Source organism: Lissotriton helveticus, chromosome 4_1 (assembly GCF_964261635.1).
Source record: "Lissotriton helveticus chromosome 4_1, aLisHel1.1, whole genome shotgun sequence".
NCBI classification, from domain to species: domain Eukaryota; kingdom Metazoa; phylum Chordata; class Amphibia; order Caudata; family Salamandridae; genus Lissotriton; species Lissotriton helveticus.
The window spans coordinates 970413398-970441282 of NC_136063.1; the positions used below are offsets into that span (position 1 = coordinate 970413398).

Here is a 27885-nt window from a genome sequence, read left to right on the forward strand (position 1 = left end):
AGAGTGCCCAGGACGAGTTCCACGGGTCCCGGGCAGTCCTCCCCCGGGCGTCCGGGGCTCCCTTCCCCGGGCCGTCGGCAGGTCAGAGTGCCCAGGACGGGCTCCATGGGTCCCGGGCAGTCCTCCCCCCGGGCGTCCGGGGCTCCCTTCCCCGGGCCGACGGCAGGTCAGAGTGCCCAGGACGGGCTCCACGGGTCCCGGGCAGTCCTCCCCCCGGGGGTCCGGCGCTCCCTTCTCCAGGCCGATGGCAGGTCAGAGTGACCAGGACGGGCTCCACGGGTCCCGGGCAGTCCTCTCCCGGGCGTACGTGGTTGTCCGACAGATTCGGGCAGATGTGCTTTTACGAACCGGATCGGAATCGGCCCAAATAATAATAATAATAATAATCCACATTTGTAAGGCGCACAATCACCCGTAAGGGTCTCTAGGCGCTAGGGGCCGTCGGGAAGATTAAGCAAGCTATTGCCCAGAGTCACATGGTGCTGGGCTAATCTGTGGCCGGTGCCGGGGATCGAACCCTGATCTCTGGGATGCTCGAGGGTTACTACGCGCTCTACAAAAACCTTAAATAAAAAAAATCTCCAGATTCCGGAGTCAGCCGCCCTAGCCGCGGCGCCAGCTATTTCCCAGAGTCACCTGGTGCTGGGCTAATCTGCCGCCGGTGCCGGGGATCGAACCGTGATCTCCAGATTCTGGAGTCAGCCTCCCTAGCCGCGGCGCCAGCTATTTCCCCGAGTCACGTGGTGCTGGGCTAATCTGCGGCCGGTGCCGGGGATCGAACCCTGATCTCTGGGATGCTCGAGGGTTACTACGCGCTCTACAAAAACCTTAAATAAAAAATCTCCAGATTCCGGAGTCAGCCACCCTAGCCGCGGCGCCAGCTATTTCCCAGAGTCACCTGGTGCTGGGCTAATCTGCCGCCGGTGCCGGGGATCGAACCGTGATCCCCAGATGGGGATATCCCAAAAATCTGGCATGGATACGGCCCGCCAGGACAGGTTTGGGCACCCCTGTCCTAGGTTAACTATCATTTGCCCTTCTTCATATGCTGGACCTCCAGGTAGTTGTGCAAAATGGCCTGTTAGCTCAGATGGTTAGAGCGTGGTGCTAATAATGCCAAGGTCACAGGTTCGATCCCTGTACAGGCGAAGTTTAATTGTTTGAACAAAGATGAATTTTTCTTGTGTCTCATTTTGGACTGTTTATCTCCTTGAATCACACGCTGCTTGAAGGATTGGATGGAATCAGTAGCATTTCATCATCTGCTAATTCTTCAAAAGTATTCTATATATTTAGTGAGCCTATTAGTTTAGTCTGTTAGAGCATGAAGTTAAAAACGCAAAGGACATAATTTCAATCAGTCTCCAAGCCAATACTTGATTCTCCTTTAATGTTGAAAATAGATGTGTTTTCTTCTGTATCATGTTTACCTCTATATTTCCTTTGCGCAGAAGCTGATAGAATGATTAGATGAATCAATTGAATATAGGTGATGAATTTTTATTTATTGCTAAACCACGTGGAAAAAACTTTACTGGTTCAAAATTCTAACACTAAGTATGGAAATCTCTTTTGTATTGCAATTTTTTTGAAGTCATATTAGTTTCTTCATGTTGATAATATGAAAGTTAATTCGTATTAAACAGCTGAAATTAAGCTTTCTTAATCTCCCGGTTGAACTAACATTAGCACTGCTTCCTGTGCTGGTCCTCCACAAGATATGAAATTTGGCCTGTTAGCTCAGTTGGTTAGAGCGTGGTGCTAATAACGCCAAGGTCACAGGTTCGATCAGTGTACAGGCCAAGTTTAATTCTTTGAAAAAAGATGAATTTTTCTTGTGTCTCATTTTGGACTGTTTATCTCCTTGGATCAAACGCTGCTTGAAGGATTGGATGAATACATTTGATATAATTATAGAATTAATTACTATTCTTAAAGCGCCTGGAATATCTATTAATGGTTCTAAGTTCTAACGCCAAGTAACTAAATCTCTTATTTATTGCAATTGATTGAGATCTTTTTTGTTTAGTCTTGTTGATAATATATAAAGATACTATGAATGTAAACAGCTGAATATAAGCTTTTTAACTATCCCGGATTAACAATCAGTAGGACTTCATCATCTGCTTCATCTTTAATAGTATACTATATATTTAGTGAGACTATTAGTTTAGTCTGTTAGAGCATGAAGTTAAAAACGCCAAGGACATAATTTCAATCAGTCTCCAAGCCAATACTTGATGCTCCTTTAATGTTGAAAATAGATGTATTTTTTTCTGTATCATGTTTACCTCCATATTTCCTTTGCGCAGAAGCTGATAGAATGATTAGATGAATCAATTGAATATAGGTGATGATTTTTTATTTATTGCTAAACCACGTGGAAAAAACTTTACTGGTTCAAAATTCTAACACTAAGTATGGAAATCTCTTTTGTATTGCAATTTTTTTGAAGTCATATTAGTTTCTTCATGTTGATAATATGAAAGTTAATTCGTATTAAACAGCTGAAATTAAGCTTTCCTAATCTCCCGGTTGAACTAACATTAGCACTGCTTCCTGTGCCGGTCCTCCAGAATATATACAAATTGGCCTGTTAGCTCAGTTGGTTAGAGTGTGGTGCTAATAACGCCACGGTCACAGGTTCGATCCCTGTACAGGCCAAGTTTAATTCTTTAAAAAAGATGAATTTTTCTTGTGTCTCATTTTGGACTGTTTATCTCCTTGGATCAAACGCTGCTTGAAGGATTGGATGAATACATTTGATATAATTATAGAATTAATTACTATTCTTAAAGCGCCTGGAATATCTATTAATGGTTCTAAGTTCTAACGCCAAGTAACTAAATCTCTTATTTATTGGAATTTATTGAGATCATTTTTGTTTAGTCTTGTTGATAATATATAAAGATACTATGAATGTAAACAGCTGAATATAAGCTTTCCAACTATCCCGGATTAACAATCAGTAGGACTTCATCATCTGCTTCATCTTCAATAGTATACTATATATTTACTGAGACTATTAGTTTAGTCTGTTAGAGCATGAAGTTAAAAACGCCAAGGACATACTTTCAATCAGTCTCCAAGCCAATACTTGATGCACCTTTAATGTTGAAAATAGATGTATTTTCTACTGTATCATGTTTATCTCTATATTTCCTTTGAGGAGAAGCTGATAAAATGATTAGATGAATCAATTCAATATAGGTGATGACTATTTATTTATTGCTTAACCACATGGAAAAAGCGTTAATGGTTCTAAGTTCTAACACTAAGTATGAACATCTCTTTTGTATTGTAATTTTTTTAAGTCATATTAGTTTCTTCATGTTGATAATATATAACAATAACTTCATGGTATACTGCTGAAATGAAGCTTTCCAAATCTCCTGGGTTAACTATCATTTGCCCTTCTTCATATGCTGGACCTCAAGGTAGTTATGCAAAATGGCCTGTTACCTCAAATGGTTAGAGCGTGGTGCTAATAACGCCAAGGTCACAGGTTCGATCCCTGTACAGGCCAAGTTTAATTGTTTGAACAAAGGTGAATTTTTCTTGTGTCTCATTTTGGACTGTTTATCTCCTTGAATCACACGCTGCTTGAAGGATTGGATGGAATCAGTAGCATTTCATCATCTGCTAATTCTTCAAAAGTATTCTATATATTTAGTGAGCCTATTAGTTTAGTCTATTAGAGCATGAAGTTAAAAACGCAAAGGACATAATTTCAATCAGTCTCCAAGCCAATACTTGATGCTCCTTTAATGTTGAAAATAGATGTATTTTCTTCTGTATCATGTTTACCTCCATATTTCCTTTGCGCAGAAGCTGATAGAATGATGAGATGAATCAATCGAATATAGGTGATGAATATTTATTTATTGCTAAACCACGTGGAAAAAACGTTACTGGTTCAAAATTCTAACACTAAGTATGGAAATCTCTTTTGTATTGCAATTTTTTTGAAGTCATATTAGTTTCTTCATGTTGATAATATGAAAGTTAATTCATATTAAACAGCTGAAATTAAGCTTTCCAAATCTCCCGGTTGAACTATCATTAGCACTGCTTCCTGTGCTGGTCCTCCAGAAGATGTGAAATTTGGCCAGTTAGCTCAGTTGGTTAGAGCGTGGTGCTAATAACGCCAAGGTCACAGATTCGATCACTGTACATGCCAAGTTTAATTCTTTGAAAAAAGATGAATTTTTCTTGTGTCTCATTTTGGACTGTTTATCTCCTTGAATCACACGCTGCTTGAAGGATTGTATGGAATCAGTAGCATTTCATCATCTGCTAATTCTTCAAAAGTATTCTATATATTTAGTGAGCCTATTAGTTTAGTCTGTTAGAGCATGAAGTTAAAAACGCAAAGGACATAATTTCAATCAGTCTCCAAGCCAATACTTGATGCTCCTTTAATGTTGAAAATAGATGTATTTTCTTCTGTATCATGTTTACCTCTATATTACCTTTGCGCAGAAGCTGATAGAATGATTAGATGAATCAATTGAATATAGGTGATGAATATTTATTTATTGCTAAACCACGTGGAAAAAACTTTACTGGTTCAAAATTCTAACACTAAGTATGGAAATCTCTTTTGTATTGCAATTTTTTTGAAGTCATATTAGTTTCTTCATGTTGATAATATGAAAGTTAATTCATATTAAACAGCTGAAATTAAGCTTTCCAAATCTCCCGGTTGAACTATCATTAGCACTGCTTCCTGTGCTGGTCCTCCAGAAGATGTGAAATTTGGCCAGTTAGCTCAGTTGGTTAGAGTGTGGTGCTAATAACGCCAAGGTCACAGGTTCGATCATTGTACATGCCAAGTTTAATTCTTTGAAAAAAGATGAATTTTTCTTGTGTCTCATTTTGGACTGTTTATCTCCTTGGATCAAACGCTGCTTGAAGGATTGGATGAATACATTTGATATAATTATAGAATTAATCACTATTCTTAAAGCGCCTGGAATATCTATTAATGGTTCTAAGTTCTAACGCCAAGTAACTAAATCTCTTATTTATTGCAATTTATTGAGATCTTTTTTGTTTAGTCTTGTTGATAATATATAAAGATACTATGAATGTAAACAGCTGAATATAAGCTTTCCAACTATCCCGGATTAACAATCAGTAGGACTTCATCATCTGCTTCATCTTCAATAGTATGCTATATATTTAGTGACTCTATTAGTTTAGTCTGTTAGAGCATGAAGTTAAAAACGCCAAGGACATACTTTCAATCAGTCTCCAAGCCAATACTTGATGCTCCTTTAATGTTGAAAATAGATGTATTTTCTACTGTATCATGTTTATCTCTATATTTCCTTTGAGGAGAAGCTGATAAAATGATTAGATGAATCAATTCAATATAGGTGATGAATATTTATTTATTGCTTAACCACATGGAAAAAACGTTAATGGTTCTAAGTTCTACCACTAAGTATGAAAATCTCTTTTGTATTGTAATTTTTTTTAAGTCATATTAGTTTCTTCATGTTGATAATATATAACAATAACTTCATGGTAAACTGCTGAAATTAAGCTTTCCAAATCTCCTAGGTTAACTATCATTTGCCCTTCTTCATATGCTGGACCTCCAGGTAGTTGTGCAAAATGGCCTGTTAGCTCAGATGGTTAGAGCGTGGTGCTAATAACGCCAAGGTCACAGGTTCGATCCCTGTACAGGTGAAGTTTAATTGTTTGAACAAAGATGAATTTTTCTTGTGTCTCATTTTGGACTGTTTATCTCCTTGAATCACACGCTGCTTGAAGGATTGGATGGAATCAGTAGCATTTCATCATCTGCTAATTCTTCAAAAGTATTCTATATATTTAGTGAGCCTATTAGTTTAGTCTGTTAGAGCATGAAGTTAAAAACGCAAAGGACATAATTTCAATCAGTCTCCAAGCCAATACTTGATTCTCCTTTATGTTGAAAATAGATGTGTTTTCTTCTGTATCATGTTTACCTCTATATTTCCTTTGCACAGAAGCTGATAGAATGATTAGATGAATCAATTGAATATAGGTGATGATTTTTTATTTATTGCTAAACCACGTGGAAAAAACTTTACTGGTTCAAAATTCTAACACTAAGTATGGAAATCTCTTTTGTATTGCAATTTTTTTGAAGTCATATTAGTTTCTTCATGTTGATAATATGAAAGTTAATTCGTATTAAACAGCTGAAATTAAGCTTTCCTAATCTCCCGGTTGAACTAACATTAGCACTGCTTCCTGTGCCGGTCCTCCAGAAGATATACAAATTGGCCTGTTAGCTCAGTTGGTTAGAGCGTGGTGCTAATAACGCCAAGGTCACAGGTTCAATCCCTGTACAGGCCAAGTTTAATTCTTTAAAAAAGATGAATTTTTCTTGTGTCTCATTTTGGACTGTTTATCTCCTTGGATCAAACGCTGCTTGAAGGATTGGATGAATACATTTGATATAATTATAGAATTAATTACTATTCTTAAAGCGCCTGGAATATCTATTAATGGTTCTAAGTTCTAACGGCAAGTAACTAAATCTCTTATTTATTGGAATTTATTGAGATCATTTTTGTTTAGTCTTGTTGATAATATATAAAGATACTATGAATGTAAACAGCTGAATATAAGCTTTCCAACTATCCCGGATTAACAATCAGTAGGACTTCATCATCTGCTTCATCTTCAATAGTATACTATATATTTACTGAGACTATTAGTTTAGTCTGTTAGAGCATGAAGTTAAAAACGCCAAGGACATACTTTCAATCAGTCTCCAAGCCAATACTTGATGCACCTTTAATGTTGAAAATAGATGTATTTTCTACTGTATCATGTTTATCTCTATATTTCCTTTGAGGAGAAGCTGATAAAATGATTAGATGAATCAATTCAATATAGGTGATGACTATTTATTTATTGCTTAACCACATGGAAAAAGCGTTAATGGTTCTAAGTTCTAACACTAAGTATGAACATCTCTTTTGTATTGTAATTTTTTTAAGTCATATTAGTTTCTTCATGTTGATAATATATAAGAATAACTTCATGGTATACTGCTGAAATGAAGCTTTCCAAATCTCCTGGGTTAACTATCATTTGCCCTTCTTCATATGCTGGACCTCAAGGTAGTTATGCAAAATGGTCTGTTAGCTCAAATGGTTAGAGCGTGGTGCTAATAATGCCAAGGTCACAGGTTCGATCCCTGTACAGGCGAAGTTTAATTGTTTGAACAAAGGTGAATTTTTCTTGTGTCTCATTTTGGACTGTTTATCTCCTTGAATCACACGCTGCTTGAAGGATTGGATGGAATCAGTAGCATTTCATCATCTGCTAATTCTTCAAAAGTATTCTATATATTTAGTGAGCCTATTAGTTTAGTCTGTTAGAGCATGAAGTTAAAAACGCAAAGGACATAATTTCAATCAGTCTCCAAGCCAATACTTGATTCTCCTTTAATGTTGAAAATAGATGTGTTTTCTTCTGTATCATGTTTACCTCTATATTTCCTTTGCACAGAAGCTGATAGAATGATTAGATGAATCAATTGAATATAGGTGATGAATATTTATTTATTGCTAAACCACGTGGAAAAAACTTTACTGGTTCAAAATTCTAACACTAAGTATGGAAATCTCTTTTGTATTGCAATTTTTTTGAAGTCATATTAGTTTCTTCATGTTGATAATATGAAAGTTAATTCGTATTAAACAGCTGAAATTAAGCTTTCCAAATCTCCCGGTTGAACTATCATTAGCACTGCTTTCTGAGCTGGTCCTCCAGAAGATGTACAAATTGGTCTGTTAGCACAGTTGGTTAGAGCGGGGTGCTAATAACGCCAAGGTCACATGTTCAATCAGTGTACAGGCCAAGTTTAATTCTTTGAAAAAAGATGAATTTTTCTTGTGTCTCATTTTGGACTGTTTATCTCCTTGGATCAAACGCTGCTTGAAGGATTGGATGAATACATTTGATATAATTGTAGAATTAATTACTATTCTTAAAGCGCCTGGAATATCTATTAATGGTTCTAAGTTCTAACGCCTAGTAACTAAATCTCTTATTTATTGCAATTGATTGAGATCATTTTTGTTTAGTCTTGTTGATAATATATAAAGATACTATGAATGTAAACAGCTGAATATAAGCTTTCCAACTATCCCGGATTAACAATCAGTAGGACTTCATCATCTGCTTCATCTTTAATAGTATACTATATATTTAGTGAGACTATTAGTTTAGTCTGTTAGAGCATGAAGTTAAAAACGCCAAGGACATCATTTCAATCAGTCTCCAAGCCAATACTTGATGCTCCTTTAATGTTGAAAATAGATGTATTTTCTTCTGTATCATGTTTACCTCCATATTTCCTTTGAGCAGAAGCTGATAGAATGATTAGATGAATCAATTGAATATAGGTGATGATTTTTTATTTATTGCTAAACCACGTGGAAAAAACTTTACTGGTTCAAAATTCTAACACTAAGTATGGAAATCTCTTTTGTATTGCAATTTTTTTGAAGTCATATTAGTTTCTTCATGTTGATAATATGAAAGTTAATTCGTATTTAACAGCTGAAATTAAGCTTTCCTAATCTCCCGGTTGAACTAACATTAGCACTGCTTCCTGTGCCGGTCCTCCAAAAGATATACAAATTGGCCTGTTAGCTCAGTTGGTTAGAGCGTGGTGCTAATAACGCCAAGGTCACAGGTTCGATCCCTGTACAGGCCAAGTTTAATTCTTTAAAAAAGATGAATTTTTCTTGTGTCTCATTTTGGACTGTTTATCTCCTTGGATCAAACGCTGCTTGAAGGATTGGATGAATACATTTGATATAATTATAGAATTAATTACTATTCTTAAAGCACCTGGAATATCTATTAATGGTTCTAAGTTCTAACGCCAAGTAACTAAATCTCTTATTTATTGGAATTTATTGAGATCATTTTTGTTTAGTCTTGTTGATAATATATAAAGATACTATGAATGTAAACAGCTGAATATAAGCTTTCCAACTATCCCGGATTAACAATCAGTAGGACTTCATCATCTGCTTCATCTTCAATAGTATACTATATATTTACTGAGACTATTAGTTTAGTCTGTTAGAGCATGAAGTTAAAAACGCCAAGGACATACTTTCAATCAGTCTCCAAGCCAATACTTGATGCACCTTTAATGTTGAAAATAGATGTATTTTCTACTGTATCATGTTTATCTCTATATTTCCTTTGAGGAGAAGCTGATAAAATGATTAGATGAATCAATTCAATATAGGTGATGACTATTTATTTATTGCTTAACCACATGGAAAAAGCGTTAATGGTTCTAAGTTCTAACACTAAGTATGAACATCTCTTTTGTATTGTAATTTTTGTAAGTCATATTAGTTCCTTCATGTTGATAATATATAACAATAACTTCATGGTATACTGCTGAAATGAAGCTTTCCAAATCTCCTGGGTTAACTATCATTTGCCCTTCTTCATATGCTGGACCTCAAGGTAGTTATGCAAAATGGCCTGTTAGCTCAAATGGTTAGAGCGTGGTGCTAATAACGCCAAGGTCACAGGTTCGATCCCTGTACAGGCGAAGTTTAATTGTTTGAACAAAGGTGAATTTTTCTTGTGTCTCATTTTGGACTGTTTATCTCCTTGAATCACACGCTGCTTGAAGGATTGGATGGAATCAGTAGCATTTCATCATCTGCTAATTCTTCAAAAGTATTCTATATATTTAGTGAGCCTATTAGTTTAGTCTGTTAGAGCATGAAGTTAAAAACGCAAAGGACATAATTTCAATCAGTCTCCAAGCCAATACTTGATGCTCCTTTAATGTTGAAAATAGATGTATTTTCTTCTGTATCATGTTTACCTCCATATTTCCTTTGCGCAGAAGCTGATAGAATGATTAGATGAATCAATTGAATATAGGTGATGAATATTTATTTATTGCTAAACCACGTGGAAAAAACGTTACTGGTTCAAAATTCTAACACTAAGTATGGAAATCTCTTTTGTATTGCAATTTTTTTGAAGTCATATTAGTTTCTTCATGTTGATAATATGAAAGTTAATTCATATTAAACAGCTGAAATTAAGCTTTCCAAATCTCCCGGTTGAACTATCATTAGCACTGCTTCCTGTGCTGGTCCTCCAGAAGATGTGCAAATTGGCCTGTTAGCTCAGTTAGTTAGAGCGTGGTGCTAAAAACGCCAAGGTCACAGGTTCGATCCCTGTACAGGCCAAGTTTAATTCTTTGAAAAAAGATGAATTTTTCTTGTGTCACATTTTGGACTGTTTATCTCCCCGGATCAAACGCTGCTTGAAGGATTGGATGAATACATTTGATATAATTATAGAATTAATTACTATTCTTAAAGTGCCTGGAATATCTATTAATGGTTCTAAGTTCTAACGCCAAGTAACTAAATCTCTTATTTATTGCAATTTATTGAGATCTTTTTTGTTTAGTCTTGTTGATAATATATAAAGATACTATGAATGTAAACAGCTGAATATAAGCTTTCCAACTATCCCGGATTAACAATCAGTAGGACTTCATCATCTGCTTCATCTTCAATAGTATGCTATATATTTAGTGACTCTATTAGTTTAGTCTGTTAGAGCATGAAGTTAAAAACGCCAAGGACATACTTTCACTCAGTCTCCAAGCCAATACTTGATGCTCCTTTAATGTTGAAAATAGATGTATTTTCTACTGTATCATGTTTATCTCTATATTTCCTTTGAGGAGAAGCTGATAAAATGATTAGATGAATCAATTCAATATAGGTGATGAATATTTATGTATTGCTTAACCACATGTAAAAAACGTTAATGGTTCTAAGGTCTAACACTAAGTATGAAAATCTCTTTTGTATTGTAATTTTTTTAAGACATATTAGTTTCTTCATGTTGATAATATATAACAATAACTTCATGGTAAACTGCTGAAATTAAGCTTTCCAAATTTCCTGGGTTAACTATCATTTGCCCTTCTTCATTTGCTGGACCTCCAGGTAGTTGTGCAAAATGGCCTGTTAGCTCAGATGGTTAGAGCGTGGTGCTAATAACGCCAAGGTCCCAGGTTCGATCCCTGTACAGGCCAAGTTTAATTGTTTGAACAAAGATGAATTTTTCTTGTGTCTCATTTTGGACTGTTTATCTCCTTGAATCACACGCTGCTTGAAGGATTGGATGGAATCAGTAGCATTTCATCATCTGCTAATTCTTCAAAAGTATTCTATATATTTAGTGAGCCTATTAGTTTAGTCTGTTAGAGCATGAAGTTAAAAACGCAAAGGACATAATTCCAATCAGTCGCCAAGCCAATACTTGATGCTCCTTTAATGTTGAAAATAGATGTATTTTCTTCTGTATCCTGTTTACCTCTATATTTCCTTTGCGCAGAAGCTGATAGAATGATTAGATGAATCAATTGAATATAGGTGATGAATATTTATTTATTGCTAAACCACGTGGAAAAAACTTTACTGGTTAAAAATTCTAACACTAAGTATGGAAATCTCTTTTGTATTGCAATTTTTTTTTAGTCATATTAGTTTCTTCATGTTGATAATATGAAAGTTAATTCATATTAAACAGCTGAAATTAAGCTTTCCAAATCTCCCGGTTGAACTATCATTAGCACTGCTTCCTGTGCTGATCCTCCAGAAGATGTGAAATTTGGCCTGTTAGCTCAGTTGGTTAGAGCGTGGTGCTAATAACGCCAAGGTCACAGGTTTGATCACTGTACAGGCCAAGTTTAATTCTTTGAAAAAAGATGAATTTTTCTTGTGTCTTATTTTGGACTGTTTATCTCCTTGGATCAAACGCTGCTTGAAGGATTGGATGAATACATTTGATATAATTATAGAATTAATTACTATTCTTAAAGCGCCCAGAATATCTATTAATGGTTCTAAGTTCTAAAGCCAAGTAACTAAATCTCGTATTTATTGCAATTTATTGAGATAATTTTTGTTTAGTCTTGTTGATAATATATAAAGATACTATGAATGTAAACAGCTGAATATAAGCTTTCCAACTATCCCGGATTAACAATCAGTAGGACTTCATCATCTGCTTCATCTTCAATAGTATGCTATATATTTAGTGAGACTATTAGTTTAGTCTGTTAGAGCATGAAGTTAAAAACGAGAAGGACATACTTTCAATCAGTCTCCAAGCCAATACTTGATGCCCCTTTAATGTTGAAAATAGATGTATTTTCTACTGTATCATGTTTATCTCTATATTTCCTTTGAGGAGAAGCTGATAAAATGATTAGATGAATCAATTCAATATAGGTGATGAATATTTATTTATTGCTTAACCACATGGAAAAAACGTTAATGGTTCTAAGTTCTAACACTAAGTATGAAAATCTCTTTTGTATTGTAATTTTTTTTTAAGTCATATTAGTTTCTTCATGTTGATAATATATAACAATAACTTCATGGTAAACTGCTGAAATTAAGCTTTCCAAATCTCCTGGGATAACTATCATTTACCCTTCTTCATATGCTGGACCTCCAGGTTGATGTGCAAAATGGCCTGTTAGCTCAGATGGTTAGAGCGTGGTGCTAATAACGCCGAGGTCACAGGTTTGATCCCTGTACAGGCCAAGTTTAATTGTTTGAACAAAGATGAATTTTTCTTGTGTCTCATTTTGGACTGTTTATCTCCTTGAATCACACGCTGCTTGAAGGATTGGATGGAATCAGTAGCTTTCATCATCTGCTAATTCTTCTAAAGTATTCTATATATTTAGTGAGCCTATTAGTTTAGTCTGTTAGAGCATGAAGTAAAAAACGCAAAGGACATAATTTCAATCAGTCTCCAAGCCAATACTTGATGCTCCTTTAATGTTGAAAATAGATGTATTTTCTTCTGTATCATGTTTACCTCTATATTTCCTTTGCGCAGAATCTGATAGAATGATTAGATGAATCAAATGAATATAGGTGATGAATATTTATTTATTGCGAAACCACGTGGAAAAAACGTTACTGGTTCAAAATTCTAACACTGAGTATGGAAATCTCTTTTGTATTGCAATTTTTTTGAAGTCATATTAGTTTCTTCATGTTGATAATATGAAAGTTAATTCATATTAAACAGCTGAAATTAAGCTTTCCAAATCTCCCGGTTGAACTATCATTAGCACTGCTTCCTGTGCTGGTCCTCCAGAAGATGTGCAAATTGGCCTGTTAGCTCAGTTGGTTAGAGCGTGGTGCTAATAATGCCAAGGCCACAGGTTCGATCCCTGTACAGGCCAGGTTTAATTCTTTGAAAAAAGATGAATTTTTCTTGTGTCTCATTTTGGACTGTTTATCTCCTTGGATCAAACGCTGCTTGTAGGATTGGATGAATACATTTGATATAATCATAGAATTAATTACTATTCTTAAAGCGCCTGGAATATCTATTAATGGTTCTAAGTTCTAACGCCAAGTAACTAAATCTCTTATTTATTGGAATTTATTGAGATCATTTTTGTTTAGTCTTGTTGATAATATATAAAGATACTATGAATGTAAACAGCTGAATATAAGCTTTCCAACTATCCCGGATTAACAATCAGTAGGACTTCATCATCTGCTTCATCTTCAATAGTATACTATATATTTACTGAGACTATTAGTTTAGTCTGTTAGAGCATGAAGTTAAAAACGCCAAGGACATACTTTCAATCAGTCTCCAAGCCAATACTTGATGCACCTTTAATGTTGAAAATAGATGTATTTTCTACTGTATCATGTTTATCTCTATATTTCCTTTGAGGAGAAGCTGATAAAATGATTAGATGAATCAATTCAATATAGGTGATGACTAATTAATGATTGCTTAACCACATGGAAAAAGCGTTAATGGTTCTAAGTTCTAACACTAAGTATGAACATCTCTTTTGTATTGTAATTTTTTTAAGTCATATTAGTTTCTTCATGTTGATAATATATAACAATAACTTCATGGTATACTGCTGAAATGAAGCTTTCCAAATCTCCTGCGTTAACTATCATTTGCCCTTCTTCATATGCTGGACCTCAAGGTAGTTATGCAAAATGGCCTGTTAGCTCAGATGGTTAGAGCGTGGTGCTAATAACGCCAAGGTCACAGGTTCGATCCCTGTACAGGCCAAGTTTAATTGTTTGCACAAAGATGAATTTTTCTTGTGTCTCATTTTGGACTGTTTATCTCCTTGAATCACACGCTGCTTGAAGGATTGGATGGAATCAGTAGCATTTCATCATCTGCTAATTCTTCAAAAGTATTCTATATATTTAGTGAGCCTATTAGTTTAGTCTGTTAGAGCATGAAGTTAAAAACGCAAAGGACATCATTTCAATCAGTCTCCAAGCCAATACTTGATGCTCCTTTAATGTTGAAAATAGATGTATTTTCTTCTGTATCATGTTTACCTCCATATTTCCTTTGCGCAGAAGCTGATAGAATGATTAGATGAATCAATTGAATATAGGTGATAAATATTTATTTATTGCTAAACCACGCGGAAAAAACGTTACTGGTTCAAAATTCTAACACTAAGTATGGAAATCTCTTTTGTATTGCAATTTTTTTGAAGTCATATTAGTTTCTTCATGTTGATAATATGAAAGTTAATTCATATTAAACAGCTGAAATTAAGCTTTCCAAATCTCCCGGATGAACTATCATTAGCACTGCTTCCTGTGCTGGTCCTCCAGAAGATGTGCAAATTGGCCTGTTAGCTCAGTTAGTTAGAGCGTGGTGCTAAATACGCCAAGGTCACAGGTTCGATCCCTGTACAGGCCAAGTTTAATTCTTTGAAAAAAGATGAATTTTTCTTGTGTCTCATTTGGACTGTTTATCTCCTTGGATCAAACGCTGCTTGAAGGATTGGATGAATACATTTGATATAATTATAGAATTAATTACTATTCTTAAAGCGCCTGGAATATCTATTAATGTTTCTAAGTTCTAACGCCAAGTAACTAAATCTCTTATTTATTGCAATTTATTGAGATCTTTTTTGTTTAGTCTTGTTGATAATATATAAAGATACTATGAATGTAAACAGCTGAATATAAGCTTTCCAACTATCCCGGATTAACAATCAGTAGGACTTCATCATCTGCTTCATCTTCAATAGTATGCTATATATTTAGTGACTCTATTAGTTTAGTCTGTTAGAGCATGAAGTTAAAAACGCCAAGGACATACTTTCAATCAGTCTCCAAACCAATACTTGATGCTCCTTTAATGTTGAAAATAGATGTATTTTCTATTGTATCATCTTTATCTCTATATTTCCTTTGAGGAGAAGCTGATAAAATGATTAGATGAATCAATTCAATATAGGTGATGAATATTTATGTATTGCTTAACCACATGGAAAAAACGTTAATGGTTCTAAGTTCTAACACTAAGTATGAAAATCTCTGTTGTATTGTAATTTTTTTTAAGTCATATTAGTTTCTTCATGTTGATAATATATAACAATAACTTCATGGTAAACTGCTGAAATTAAGCTTTCCAAATCTCCTGGGTTAACTATCATTTGCCCTTCTTCATTTGCTGGACATCCAGGTAGCTGTGCAAAATGGCCTGTTAGAGCGTGGTGCTAATAATGCCAAGGTCACAGGTTCGATCCCTGTACAGGCCAAGTTTAATTGTTTGAACAAAGATGAATTTTTCTTGTGTCTCATTTTGGAGTGTTTATCTCCTTGAATCACACGCTGCTTGAAGGATTGGATGGAATCAGTAGCATTTCATCATCTGCTAATTCTTCAAGAGTATTCTATATATTTAGTGAGCCTATTAGTTTAGTCTGTTAGAGCATGAAGTTAAAAACGCAAAGGACATAATTTCAATCAGTCTCCAAGCCAATACGTGATGCTCCTTTAATGTTGAAAATAGATGTATTTTCTTCTGTATCATGTTTACCTCTATATTTCCTTTGCGCAGAAGCTGATAGAATGATTAGATGAATCAATTGAATATAGGTGATGAATATTTATTTATTGCTAAACCACGTGGAAAAAACTTTACTGGTTAAAAATTCTAACACTAAGTATGGAAATCTCTTTTGTATTGCAATTTTTTTGAAGTCATATTAGTTTCTTCATGTTGATAATATGAAAGTTAATTCATATTAAACAGCTGAAATTAAGCTTTCCAAATCTCCCGGTTGAACTATCATTAGCACTGCTTCCTGTGCTGGTCCTCCAGAAAATGATACATTTGGCCTGTTAGCTCAGTTGGTTAGAGCGTGGTGCTAATAACGCCAAGGTCACAGGTTCGATCACTGTACAGGCCAAGTTTAATTCTTTGAAAAAAGATGAATTTTTCTTGTGTCTCATTTTGGACTGTTTATCTCCTTGGATCAAACGCTGCTTGAAGGATTGGATGAATACATTTGATATAATTATAGAATTAATTACTATTCTTAAAGCGCCCGGAATATCTATTAATGGTTCTAAGTTCTAACGCCAAGTAACTAAATCTCTTATTTATTGCCATTTATTGAGATCATTTTTGTTTAGTCTTGTTGATAATATATAAAGATACTATGAATGTAAACAGCTGAATATAAGCTTTCCAACTATCCCGGATTAACAATCAGTAGGACTTCATCATCTGCTTCATCCTCAATAGTATGCTATATATTTAGTGAGACTATTAGTTTAGTCTGTTAGAGCATGAAGTTAAAAACGCCAAGGACATACTTTCAATCAGTCTCCAAGCCAATACTTGATGCACCTTTAATGTTGAAAATAGATGTATTTTCTACTGTATCATGTTTATCTCTATATTTCCTTTGAGGAGAAGCTGATAAAATGATTAGATGAATCAATTCAATATAGGTGATGAATATTTATTTATTGCTTAACCACATGGAAAAAACGTTAATGGTTCTAAGTTCTAACACTAAGTATGAAAATCTCTTTTGTATTGTAATTTTTTTTAAAGTCATATTAGTTTCTTCATGTTGATAATATATAACAATAACTTCATGGTAAACTGCTGAAATTAAGCTTTCCAAATCTCCTGGGTTAACTATCATTTACCCTTCTTCATATGCTGGACCTCCAAGTTGATGTGCAAAATGGCCTGTTAGCTCAGATGGTTAGAGCGTGGTGCTAATAACGCCGAGGTCACAGGTTTGATCCCTGTACAGGCCAAGTTTAATTGTTTGAACAAAGATGAATTTTTCTTGTGTCTCATTTTAGACTTTATCTCCTTGAATCACACGCTGCTTGAAGGATTGGATGGAATCAGTAGCTTTCATCATCTGCTAATTCTTCTAAAGTATTCTATATATTTAGTGAGCCTATTAGTTTAGTCTGTTAGAGCATGAAGTAAAAAACGCAAAGGACATAATTTCAATCAGTCTCCAAGCCAATACTTGATGCTCCTTTAATGTTGAAAATAGATGTATTTTCTTCTGTATCATGTTAACCTCTATATTTCCTTTGCGCAGAAGCTGATAGAATGATTAGATGAATCAAATGAATATAGGTGATGAATATTTATTTATTGCGAAACCACGTGGAAAAAACGTTACTGGTTAAAAATTCTCACACTGAGTATGGAAATCTCTTTTGTATTGCAAATTTTGTTGAAGTCATATTAGTTTCTTCATGTTGATAATATGAAAGTTAATTCATATTAAACAGCTGAAATTAAGCTTTCCAAATCTCCCGGTTGAACTATCATTAGCACTGCTTCCTGTGCTGGTCCTCCAGAAGAATTGCAAATTGGCCTGTTAGCTCAGTTGGTTAGAGCGTGGTGCTAATAACGCCAAGGTCACAGGTTCGATCCCTGTACAGGCCAAGTTTAATTCTTTGAAAAAAAGATGAATTTTTCTTGTGTCTCATTTTGGACTGTTTATCTCCTTGGATCAAACGCTGCTTGAAGGACTGGATGAATACATTTGATATAATTATAGAATTAATTACTATTCTTAAAGCGCCTGGAATATCTATTAATGGTTCTAAGTTCTAACGCCAAGTAACTAAATCTCTTATTTATTGCAATTTATTGAGATCATTTTTGTTTAGTCTTGTTGATAATATATAAAGATACTATGAATGTAAACAGCTGAATATAAGCTTTCCAACTATCCCGGATTAACAATCAGTAGGACTTCATCATCTGCTTCATCTTCAATAGTATGCTATATATTTAGTGACTCTATTAGTTTAGTCTGTTAGAGCATGAAGTTAAAAACGCCAAGGACATACTTTCAATCAGTCTCCAAGCCAATACTTGATGCTCCTTTAATGTTGAAAATAGATGTATTTTCTACTGTATCATCTTTATCTCTATATTTCCTTTGAGGAGAAGCTGATAAAATGATTAGATGAATCAATTCAATATAGGTGATGAATATTTATTTATTTCTTAACCACATGGAAAAAACGTTAATGGTTCTAAGTTCTAACACTAAGTATGAAAATCTCTGTTGTATTGTAATTTTTTTTAAGTCATATTAGTTTCTTCATGTTGATAATATAGAACAATAACTTCATGGTAAACTGCTGAAATTAAGCTTTCCAAATCTCCTGGGTTAACTATCATTTGCCCTTCTTCATTTGCTGGACATCCAGGTAGCTGTGCAAAATGGCCTGTTAGAGCGTGGTGCTAATAATGCCAAGGTCACAGGTTCGATCCCTGTACAGGCCAAGTTTAATTGTTTGAACAAAGATGAATTTTTCTTGTGTCTCATTTTGGAGTGTTTATCTCCTTGAATCACACGCTGCTTGAAGGATTGGATGGAATCAGTAGCATTTCATCATCTGCTAATTCTTCAAGAGTATTCTATATATTTAGTGAGCCTATTAGTTTAGTCTGTTAGAGCATGAAGTTAAAAACGCAAAGGACATAATTTCAATCAGTCTCCAAGCCAATACGTGATGCTCCTTTAATGTTGAAAATAGATGTATTTTCTTCTGTATCATGTTTACCTCTATATTTCCTTTGCGCAGAAGCTGATAGAATGATTAGATGAATCAATTGAATATAGGTGATGAATATTTATTTATTGCTAAACCACGTGGAAAAAACTTTACTGGTTAAAAATTCTAACACTAAGTATGGAAATCTCTTTTGTATTGCAATTTTTTTGAAGTCATATTAGTTTCTTCATGTTGATAATATGAAAGTTAATTCATATTAAACAGCTGAAATTAAGCTTTCCAAATCTCCCGGTTGAACTATCATTAGCACTGCTTCCTGTGCTGGTCCTCCAGAAAATGATACATTTGGCCTGTTAGCTCAGTTGGTTAGAGCGTGGTGCTAATAACGCCAAGGTCACAGGTTCGATCACTGTACAGGCCAAGTTTAATTCTTTGAAAAAAGATGAATTTTTCTTGTGTCTCATTTTGGACTGTTTATCTCCTTGGATCAAACGCTGCTTGAAGGATTGGATGAATACATTTGATATAATTATAGAATTAATTACTATTCTTAAAGCGCCCGGAATATCTATTAATGGTTCTAAGTTCTAACGCCAAGTAACTAAATCTCTTATTTATTGCAATTTATTGAGATCATTTTTGTTTAGTCTTGTTGATAATATATAAAGATACTATGAATGTAAACAGCTGAATATAAGCTTTCCAACTATCCCGGATTAACAATCAGTAGGACTTCATCATCTGCTTCATCCTCAATAGTATGCTATATATTTAGTGAGACTATTAGTTTAGTCTGTTAGAGCATGAAGTTAAAAACGCCAAGGACATACTTTCAATCAGTCTCCAAGCCAATACTTGATGCACCTTTAATGTTGAAAATAGATGTATTTTCTACTGTATCATGTTTATCTCTATATTTCCTTTGAGGAGAAGCTGATAAAATGATTAGATGAATCAATTCAATATAGGTGATGAATATTTATTTATTGCTTAACCACATGGAAAAAACGTTAATGGTTCTAAGTTCTAACACTAAGTATGAAAATCTCTTTTGTATTGTAATTTTTTTTAAAGTCATATTAGTTTCTTCATGTTGATAATATATAACAATAACTTCATGGTAAACTGCTGAAATTAAGCTTTCCAAATCTCCTGGGTTAACTATCATTTACCCTTCTTCATATGCTGGACCTCCAAGTTGATGTGCAAAATGGCCTGTTAGCTCAGATGGTTAGAGCGTGGTGCTAATAACGCCGAGGTCACAGGTTTGATCCCTGTACAGGCCAAGTTTAATTGTTTGAACAAAGATGAATTTTTCTTGTGTCTCATTTTAGACTTTATCTCCTTGAATCACACGCTGCTTGAAGGATTGGATGGAATCAGTAGCTTTCATCATCTGCTAATTCTTCTAAAGTATTCTATATATTTAGTGAGCCTATTAGTTTAGTCTGTTAGAGCATGAAGTAAAAAACGCAAAGGACATAATTTCAATCAGTCTCCAAGCCAATACTTGATGCTCCTTTAATGTTGAAAATAGATGTATTTTCTTCTGTATCATGTTAACCTCTATATTTCCTTTGCGCAGAAGCTGATAGAATGATTAGATGAATCAAATGAATATAGGTGATGAATATTTATTTATTGCGAAACCACGTGGAAAAAACGTTACTGGTTAAAAATTCTCACACTGAGTATGGAAATCTCTTTTGTATTGCAAATTTTGTTGAAGTCATATTAGTTTCTTCATGTTGATAATATGACAGTTAATTCATATTAAACAGCTGAAATTAAGCTTTCCAAATCTCCCGGTTGAACTATCATTAGCACTGCTTCCTGTGCTGGTCCTCCAGAAGAATTGCAAATTGGCCTGTTAGCTCAGTTGGTTAGAGCGTGGTGCTAATAACGCCAAGGTCACAGGTTCGATCCCTGTACAGGCCAAGTTTAATTCTTTGAAAAAAAGATGAATTTTTCTTGTGTCTCATTTTGGACTGTTTATCTCCTTGGATCAAACGCTGCTTGAAGGACTGGATGAATACATTTGATATAATTATAGAATTAATTACTATTCTTAAAGCGCCTGGAATATCTATTAATGGTTCTAAGTTCTAACGCCAAGTAACTAAATCTCTTATTTATTGCAATTTATTGAGATCATTTTTGTTTAGTCTTGTTGATAATATATAAAGATACTATGAATGTAAACAGCTGAATATAAGCTTTCCAACTATCCCGGATTAACAATCAGTAGGACTTCATCATCTGCTTCATCTTCAATAGTATGCTATATATTTAGTGACTCTATTAGTTTAGTCTGTTAGAGCATGAAGTTAAAAACGCCAAGGACATACTTTCAATCAGTCTCCAAGCCAATACTTGATGCTCCTTTAATGTTGAAAATAGATGTATTTTCTACTGTATCATCTTTATCTCTATATTTCCTTTGAGGAGAAGCTGATAAAATGATTAGATGAATCAATTCAATATAGGTGATGAATATTTATTTATTTCTTAACCACATGGAAAAAACGTTAATGGTTCTAAGTTCTAACACTAAGTATGAAAATCTCTGTTGTATTGTAATTTTTTTTAAGTCATATTAGTTTCTTCATGTTGATAATATAGAACAATAACTTCATGGTAAACTGCTGAAATTAAGCTTTCCAAATCTCCTGGGTTAACTATCATTTGCCCTTCTTCATTTGCTGGGCCTCCAGGTAGCTGTGCAAAATGGCCTGTTAGAGCGTGGTGCTAATAACACCAAGGTCACAGGTTCGCTCCCTGGACAGGCCAAGTTTAATTGTTTGAACAAAGATGAATTTTTCTTGTGTCTCATTTTGGACTGTTTATCTCCTTGAATCACACGCTGCTTGAAGGATTGGATGGAATCAGTAGCATTTCATCATCTGCTAATTCTTCAAAAGTATTCTATATATTTAGTGAGCCTATTAGTTTAGTCTGTTAGAGCATGAAGTTAAAAACGGAAAGGACATAATTTCAATCAGTCTCCAAGCCAATACTTGATGCTCCTTTAATGTTGAAAATAGATGTATTTTCTTCTGTATCATGTTTACCTCTATATTTCCTTTGCGCAGAAGCTGATAGAATGATTAGATGAATCAATTGAATATAGGTGATGAATATTTATTTATTGCTAAACCACGTGGAAAAAACGTTGCTGGTTCAAAATTCTAACACTAAGTATGGAAATCTCTTTTGTATTGCAATTTTTTTGAAGTCATATTAGTTCCTTCATGTTGATAATATGAAAGTTAATTCATATTAAACAGCTGAAATTAAGCTTTCCAAATCTCCCGGTTGAACTATCATTAGCACTGCTTCCTGTGCTGGTCCTCCGGAAGATGTGAAATTTGGCCTGTTAGCTCCGTTGGTTAGAGCGTGGTGCTAATAATGCCAAGGTCACAGGTTCGATCACTGTACAGGCCAAGTTTAATTCTTTGAAAAAAGATGAATTTTTCTTGTATCTCATTTTGGACTGTTTATCTCCTTGGATCAAACGCTGCTTGAAGGATTGGATGAATACATTTGATATAATTATAGAATTAATTACTATTCTTAAAGCGCCTGGAATATCTATTAATGGTTCTAAGTTCTAACGCCAAGTAACTAAATCTCTTATTTATTGCAATTTATTGAGATCATTTTTGTTTAATCTCGTTGATAATATATAAAGATACTATGAATGTAAACAGCTGAATATAAGCTTTCCAACTGTCCCGGATTAACAATCAGTAGGACTTCATCATCTGCTTCATCTTCAATAGTATGCTATATATTTAGTGACTCTATTAGTTTAGTCTGTTAGAGCATGAAGTTAAAAACGCCAAGGACATACTTTCAATCAGTCTCCAAGCCAATACTTGATGCTCCTTTAATGTTGAAAATAGATGTATTTTCTACTGTATCATGTTTATCTCTATATTTCCTTTGAGGAGAAGCTGATAAAATGATTAGATGAATCAATTCAATATAGGTGATGAATATATAATTATTGCTTAACCACATGGAAAAAACGTTAATGGTTCTAAGTTCTAACACTAAGTATGAAAATCTCTTTTGTATTGTAAGTTTTTTTTAAGTCATATTGGTTTCTTCATGTTGATGATATATAACTATAACTTCATGGTAAACTGCTAAAATTAAGCTTTCCAAATCTCCTGGGTTAACTATCATTTGCCCTTCTTCATATGCTGGACCTCCAGGAAGTTGTGCAAAATGGCCTGTTAGCTCAGATGGTTAGAGCGTGGTACTAATACCGCCAAGGTCACAGGTTTGATCCCTGTACAGGCCAAGTTTAATTGTTTGAAAATAGATGAATTTTTCTAGTGTCTCATTTTGGACTGTTTATCTCCTTGGATCACACGCTGCTTGAAGGATTGGATGGAATCAGTAGCATTTCATCATCTGCTAATTCTTCAAAAGTATGCTATATATTTAGGGAACATGGCGGCGGCAGGCTAGCGGCTGCTGAAGAGCTCCCCCGCCACGACACCACAATTCGCCGGGAACTACCAACATAACGATGGATCTCACCGGCTGACTATCGCAGTTTTGAGCGGTGAGGACAGATAATGTCTCAGTCTTCTCTTTACCCCGCGGAAAACTGAGTTTGTTCTCCTTTGTGTCTCCCAGTAAAAAAAAAAAAAACGCTCCAGGCACTAGGACCTTGGATCCGGATCCGGACCTGAGGGATGCGGCCTCGCGTCTCATGTGACGTTCGGCTGTGCGCTCGGCTGGAGGCAGGAGAGCTGAGCCGTGCTAGAAGCATCAGGAGCCGCTGCAGTCTCTCGAAGGTTGCTGTGTGTCCACCGACCGACAGCCTCAAAAGCACACGGATACTCTACAGCCGAGATTATTGGCAGCGCTCAAGAGCAGCACTTATCCTCCGAGTGTAAGGTCCGGTTTGCTGGGGCTGCTACCCCTCTTCGAGCCTAAGGGAACGTGAGGCTGCTGGTAAGGGGGTTCTAAGTGGGAGTGCCTGCATGGAGGCAGAAGTTGTGAGTGAAGTTGAAAACCGATCTGCCTACACAGACATTAGTGTGGTTAATCCTCTAGATAATACAGAGGGAGGTTTAAAACAGTTAAAGGGGGCAGTGTTTGGTGGAGGAGCAGTGGGCACCAGAAATCGATATCAGTTAAGGTCTAAACAGGACCTTAGGAGGCAGGGGCTTTGGGACTCAGGAGAAACCCTGGTGAGAGAGGGGCCAACACCGGTATCCCCACACAAACATAAGAAGAAGGGGGGGCCAAGAGAGGAGGGGCTGTTAAGTGCAACAAACAGCTTTTAGCTCAGAGAGGCACCCCCTCACTCAAAAGCTTCTTTAAGATTATGGAGCAGGCAGTTAACTCAAAGGAAGACCCCTCCGAAAAATCATTTGTGGGAGTAGGAGGAGAAACGTCAGACATCAATATAGAGCCTGCTGTTTCAGATGAGGTGGTGGAGGTAGGCGAAGGGTCTAACGAACTTGATATCGAGCCTCCCCTCCCCATCCTGACAACTTAACCTTTGGAAAATAGGTATGCAGTACTGGAGCCGATTACACATATGGAAGGATTAAAACATACTTTATCCGCTCCCCTAGAGCATGATCCTGTGTCGAGCACTGATCTTTTAAGTAGGCAAGGGCCTCTCCTCCCAAGTACAAAATTAGACGCAGTAAATTTGGCCACTGCTTCATCTCCAGTATCCCCTATGGTTCATACTTTATCTGATAATGGGAGCCCTTGTACCTCTCAAACTCCCCATACAGCCCTACTTAAACCTCTTTCTAATCCCCTTTCCTTTTGTAGTGCAAATAGTATTGCACACAATTCTATCCTAAACACCAGGGGTAGATTTGAAGAAGCTGTCAGTGGAGAAGAGAGGGACCGACTTGGTTGTCTATTCCAATCTCTCAGGGACGACTTGATGGACAAGTTTGCAACTTCCGAGAGCAATCAGAAAGGACTATATGATAGATTTGATAATTTGGAGGCAAAAATGGAGGGACTAGCAGCTCAAACCTGTGTGCTAGAAAGTAAAGTTACCTCGCTCTCGGAAACATCAAAGGAGAATTCCAAAGATATTAATACTCTAAAGGAGCAGAACCATAAACTCACAATGGACATGGAGAGGTTGGAAATGCAGAGTCGTCGAAATAACTTAAGAATACTTAAGATTCTAGAGGGGGCTGAAGTGGAAGACATTAAGGGATTCATGTGCAGGCTACTACGGGAAGATATATTAAAGGATCGACCAGATATAGATCTAGAAGCTGAAATTCAGCGTGTACACAGAGAACCCTTCAGGCTACATCCGGACAGCAAAGCCCCCCGAAAAATCTTGGTATATTTTCAGACATACACAGTAAAAGAACTAATCCTCAGCAGGTGTCTCGCAAGATCCTCTCTTCACTATCCGGCCAATCCCTATCAAATTAGATCGGACATAGGGGGAAAACGGCTCAGAGGCAATGGGAGCTGGGTTCCAGGATGCCTGAACTCCGTTCTTTGGGAGCTCAAGTCCAAATGAAATTTCCTGCCCTATTAAAAATAATGTGGAACAATAAGATGCATAACTGTAACTACCCCGAGGAAGTAGATGAACTGCTAGACAAAATGAGAAAATAGCCAAGCAGCATCAACCTTGGCATATAGTTATAAGTTGTGCATAACTAATTGTATGTAATTAGTAAAACAGGGATGAGCTGATTGGTATACCTGCTACCAGGGGGAAATAGAAAAAAAAAAAAGGGAAAGGGGAAAGGAAAAAACTTTTGAAAAAAAAAAACCTATAAAAAAAAAAAGGAAAAAAAACTGCACACGGGTTGTTGGGGGACATAATAGTTAATGGTTAATACACAAAGCATGGGAAAGATAAAGCTTTAAGCTAGATGTGGTGTCTTAAAGGTGGGGGGGCTCTCTAGGGCGTGGATACGCCGAATAAGAGTGAGGAGGGAGGGTTCCTTGGAGGGAGGGGTGGGAGGGGTTACGGGGGGGAGGGGGTAAAACACTTAAAAATGTCCTCAGATGCAAGAAGTTCTTATTTTGATGGGTTGAAAAATCAATGCAGATCTCAACGAGCTATAATTACTGGTTTTCGCTATGGCAGTTAGTACTACGATATTATCTTGGAATTTAAATGGGATAGGGGATCGAAAGAAACAGCAAAGATTTTGTGAATTTCTTAAAAAGACAAACGAGCACATTTTTTCCCTACAAGAAACCCATCTTGAAGCGGAAGCATGCGGTCAAGTTTTTTCTAGACTTAGGTGGGTTCAGGAGATCCTGTGCTCTAAACAGAAAGGTTCCACGAGAGGAGTAGCCATTATTGTGCGGGCAAATAAGGGCATTAGGGTACAAAATTGGGGAACAGATCAATTGGGGCGATGGCTGGTGGCAGTCCTCTCTATTGGCAGTCTTACTTTTTTATGTACTGCATATTACGGTCCCAATGAAGATAATCCCAGGTTTCTTAAAAAAATAGAAGAATATATGATACAATACACAGCTCCAGTCATTTTGGGAGGCGACTTTAATCTTATTTTGGACCCTCTTTTGGACCGTACTTCTAAGGCAAAATATAATTCCCCTAACAAATCCTTGCTGGCTCTGAAAAATATTATAAAAAACTTCAACCTTCGGGAGGCTTGGAGAACTAAGCAAGGAAATCTCAGGGAATACTCTTTTTACAGTAAGAAATATAAACAATACTCTAGAATCGAATTTTTTTTCTTAGACCAAGTTTTCTTGTCAGATATCGTTTCAGTTTCTCATATTCCTGTAGGTTTGTCTGATCATTCGGTTGTGGAACTGAAAATTGATCTTAAGGTCACGCCCCCACTATATAGATGGACTCTGGATAGAACAATCCTTTTAGATGATGAAATTAAAAGTAAAATCAAGGGAAATCTGCTGGAGTTTTTTTTATTCAATGCACATACAGCTCCGGAACCAATGGTTTGGGACTCACTTAAGGCCTACTTGAGGGGTGTCCTTGGGTCGTATATGGCTTTAAAGAGAAAGCTTATGAAAGAAAAAGATAGATCTGACCTTGAAATGATTAAAACAAAAGAACAACAACTACAGTTAGCGGTATTGGAAGATAGGAGTAAGATCCCACTACTCGAAAAAGAGCTGATTGAGCTACAGAGTGGCTTCAAGGCACGCGCTGACAAAAAAAATAAGGACTGGTGGGAAGTGAGTAAACTCCGAAACTTCGAGTATGGGGAGAAGTGTGGCTCTCTCCTCGCCTGGAAAGCCAGAACGGAGCGGTGTAGGAACAGTATAAGCACACTAATTCAGCGGGGTTCAGGTCTGCCCCTAACAGAAGACGCTGACATCAGGATAGAGGCCAAAGGGTTTATTGAAGAACTATACCGGGAGCAGAATAGCCTGGGGGAGGATGAGTTAGAACGTTGGTGGGCCATGAGAGAGTTACCCCAGTTGAGCGACTCGGATAAAGAATACTTAGTTACAGAGATTACCGAGGGAGAGGTACGGGCCCAACTAAAAAATATGGCTAGGAACAAGGCTCCGGGTCCAGATGGACTGCCGACCGAATTGTATAAGGATAATGTGGATGAAATCATAGCCCCATTACTGTTATTATTCAATAAAATCTTTATAGAAGGGGAGGACACCCCAGTTTAATGGTCAGAAGCCACCATCACCCTGATAGCAAAGCCTAATAAAAACCCCAATAACATAGAATCATATAGGCCCATCTCACTTCTAAATTCGGATTCAAAAATCTATTCAGGTATTCTTACGTCTAGATTGGCAAAAATAATTAAGTCCATCATCCACTCCGATCAACGGGGGTTTATACCTGGGCGCCCACTAAATGAACTTACTTTTCAAGTTGTAGGAGCAATAGATATGGCAGTGGAGCAAGGACTGCCGCTGACTATTGTGGCGATCGATGCTGCAAAAGCATTTGACCAAGTCAATTGGCTCTTTTTATGGAAAACCATGGTAAACTTTG

General features: G+C 36.1%; 9 non-coding genes across 9 annotated transcripts; all 9 read left to right on the plus strand.

The window, feature by feature from the left end:
• The first annotated feature begins 2590 nt into the window (after positions 1-2590).
• On the plus strand, positions 2591-2664 carry TRNAI-AAU (transfer RNA isoleucine (anticodon AAU)). The gene has a single exon. It is a non-coding gene; the product is annotated as a tRNA-Ile (tRNA).
• A 3613-nt stretch (positions 2665-6277) lies between these two features.
• On the plus strand, positions 6278-6351 carry TRNAI-AAU (transfer RNA isoleucine (anticodon AAU)). The gene has a single exon. It is a non-coding gene; the product is annotated as a tRNA-Ile (tRNA).
• A 2303-nt stretch (positions 6352-8654) lies between these two features.
• TRNAI-AAU (transfer RNA isoleucine (anticodon AAU)) lies at positions 8655-8728 on the plus strand. Its single transcript has one exon. It is a non-coding gene; the product is annotated as a tRNA-Ile (tRNA).
• A 1442-nt stretch (positions 8729-10170) lies between these two features.
• TRNAF-AAA (transfer RNA phenylalanine (anticodon AAA)) lies at positions 10171-10244 on the plus strand. The gene has a single exon. It is a non-coding gene; the product is annotated as a tRNA-Phe (tRNA).
• Positions 10245-13205: 2961 nt separating this feature from the next.
• On the plus strand, positions 13206-13279 carry TRNAI-AAU (transfer RNA isoleucine (anticodon AAU)). Its single transcript has one exon. It is a non-coding gene; the product is annotated as a tRNA-Ile (tRNA).
• A 789-nt stretch (positions 13280-14068) lies between these two features.
• Positions 14069-14142, plus strand: TRNAI-AAU (transfer RNA isoleucine (anticodon AAU)). The gene has a single exon. It is a non-coding gene; the product is annotated as a tRNA-Ile (tRNA).
• Positions 14143-14722: 580 nt separating this feature from the next.
• On the plus strand, positions 14723-14796 carry TRNAF-AAA (transfer RNA phenylalanine (anticodon AAA)). The gene has a single exon. It is a non-coding gene; the product is annotated as a tRNA-Phe (tRNA).
• A 2947-nt stretch (positions 14797-17743) lies between these two features.
• TRNAI-AAU (transfer RNA isoleucine (anticodon AAU)) lies at positions 17744-17817 on the plus strand. The gene has a single exon. It is a non-coding gene; the product is annotated as a tRNA-Ile (tRNA).
• Positions 17818-20766: 2949 nt separating this feature from the next.
• On the plus strand, positions 20767-20840 carry TRNAI-AAU (transfer RNA isoleucine (anticodon AAU)). The gene has a single exon. It is a non-coding gene; the product is annotated as a tRNA-Ile (tRNA).
• Positions 20841-27885: the final 7045 nt, after the last annotated feature.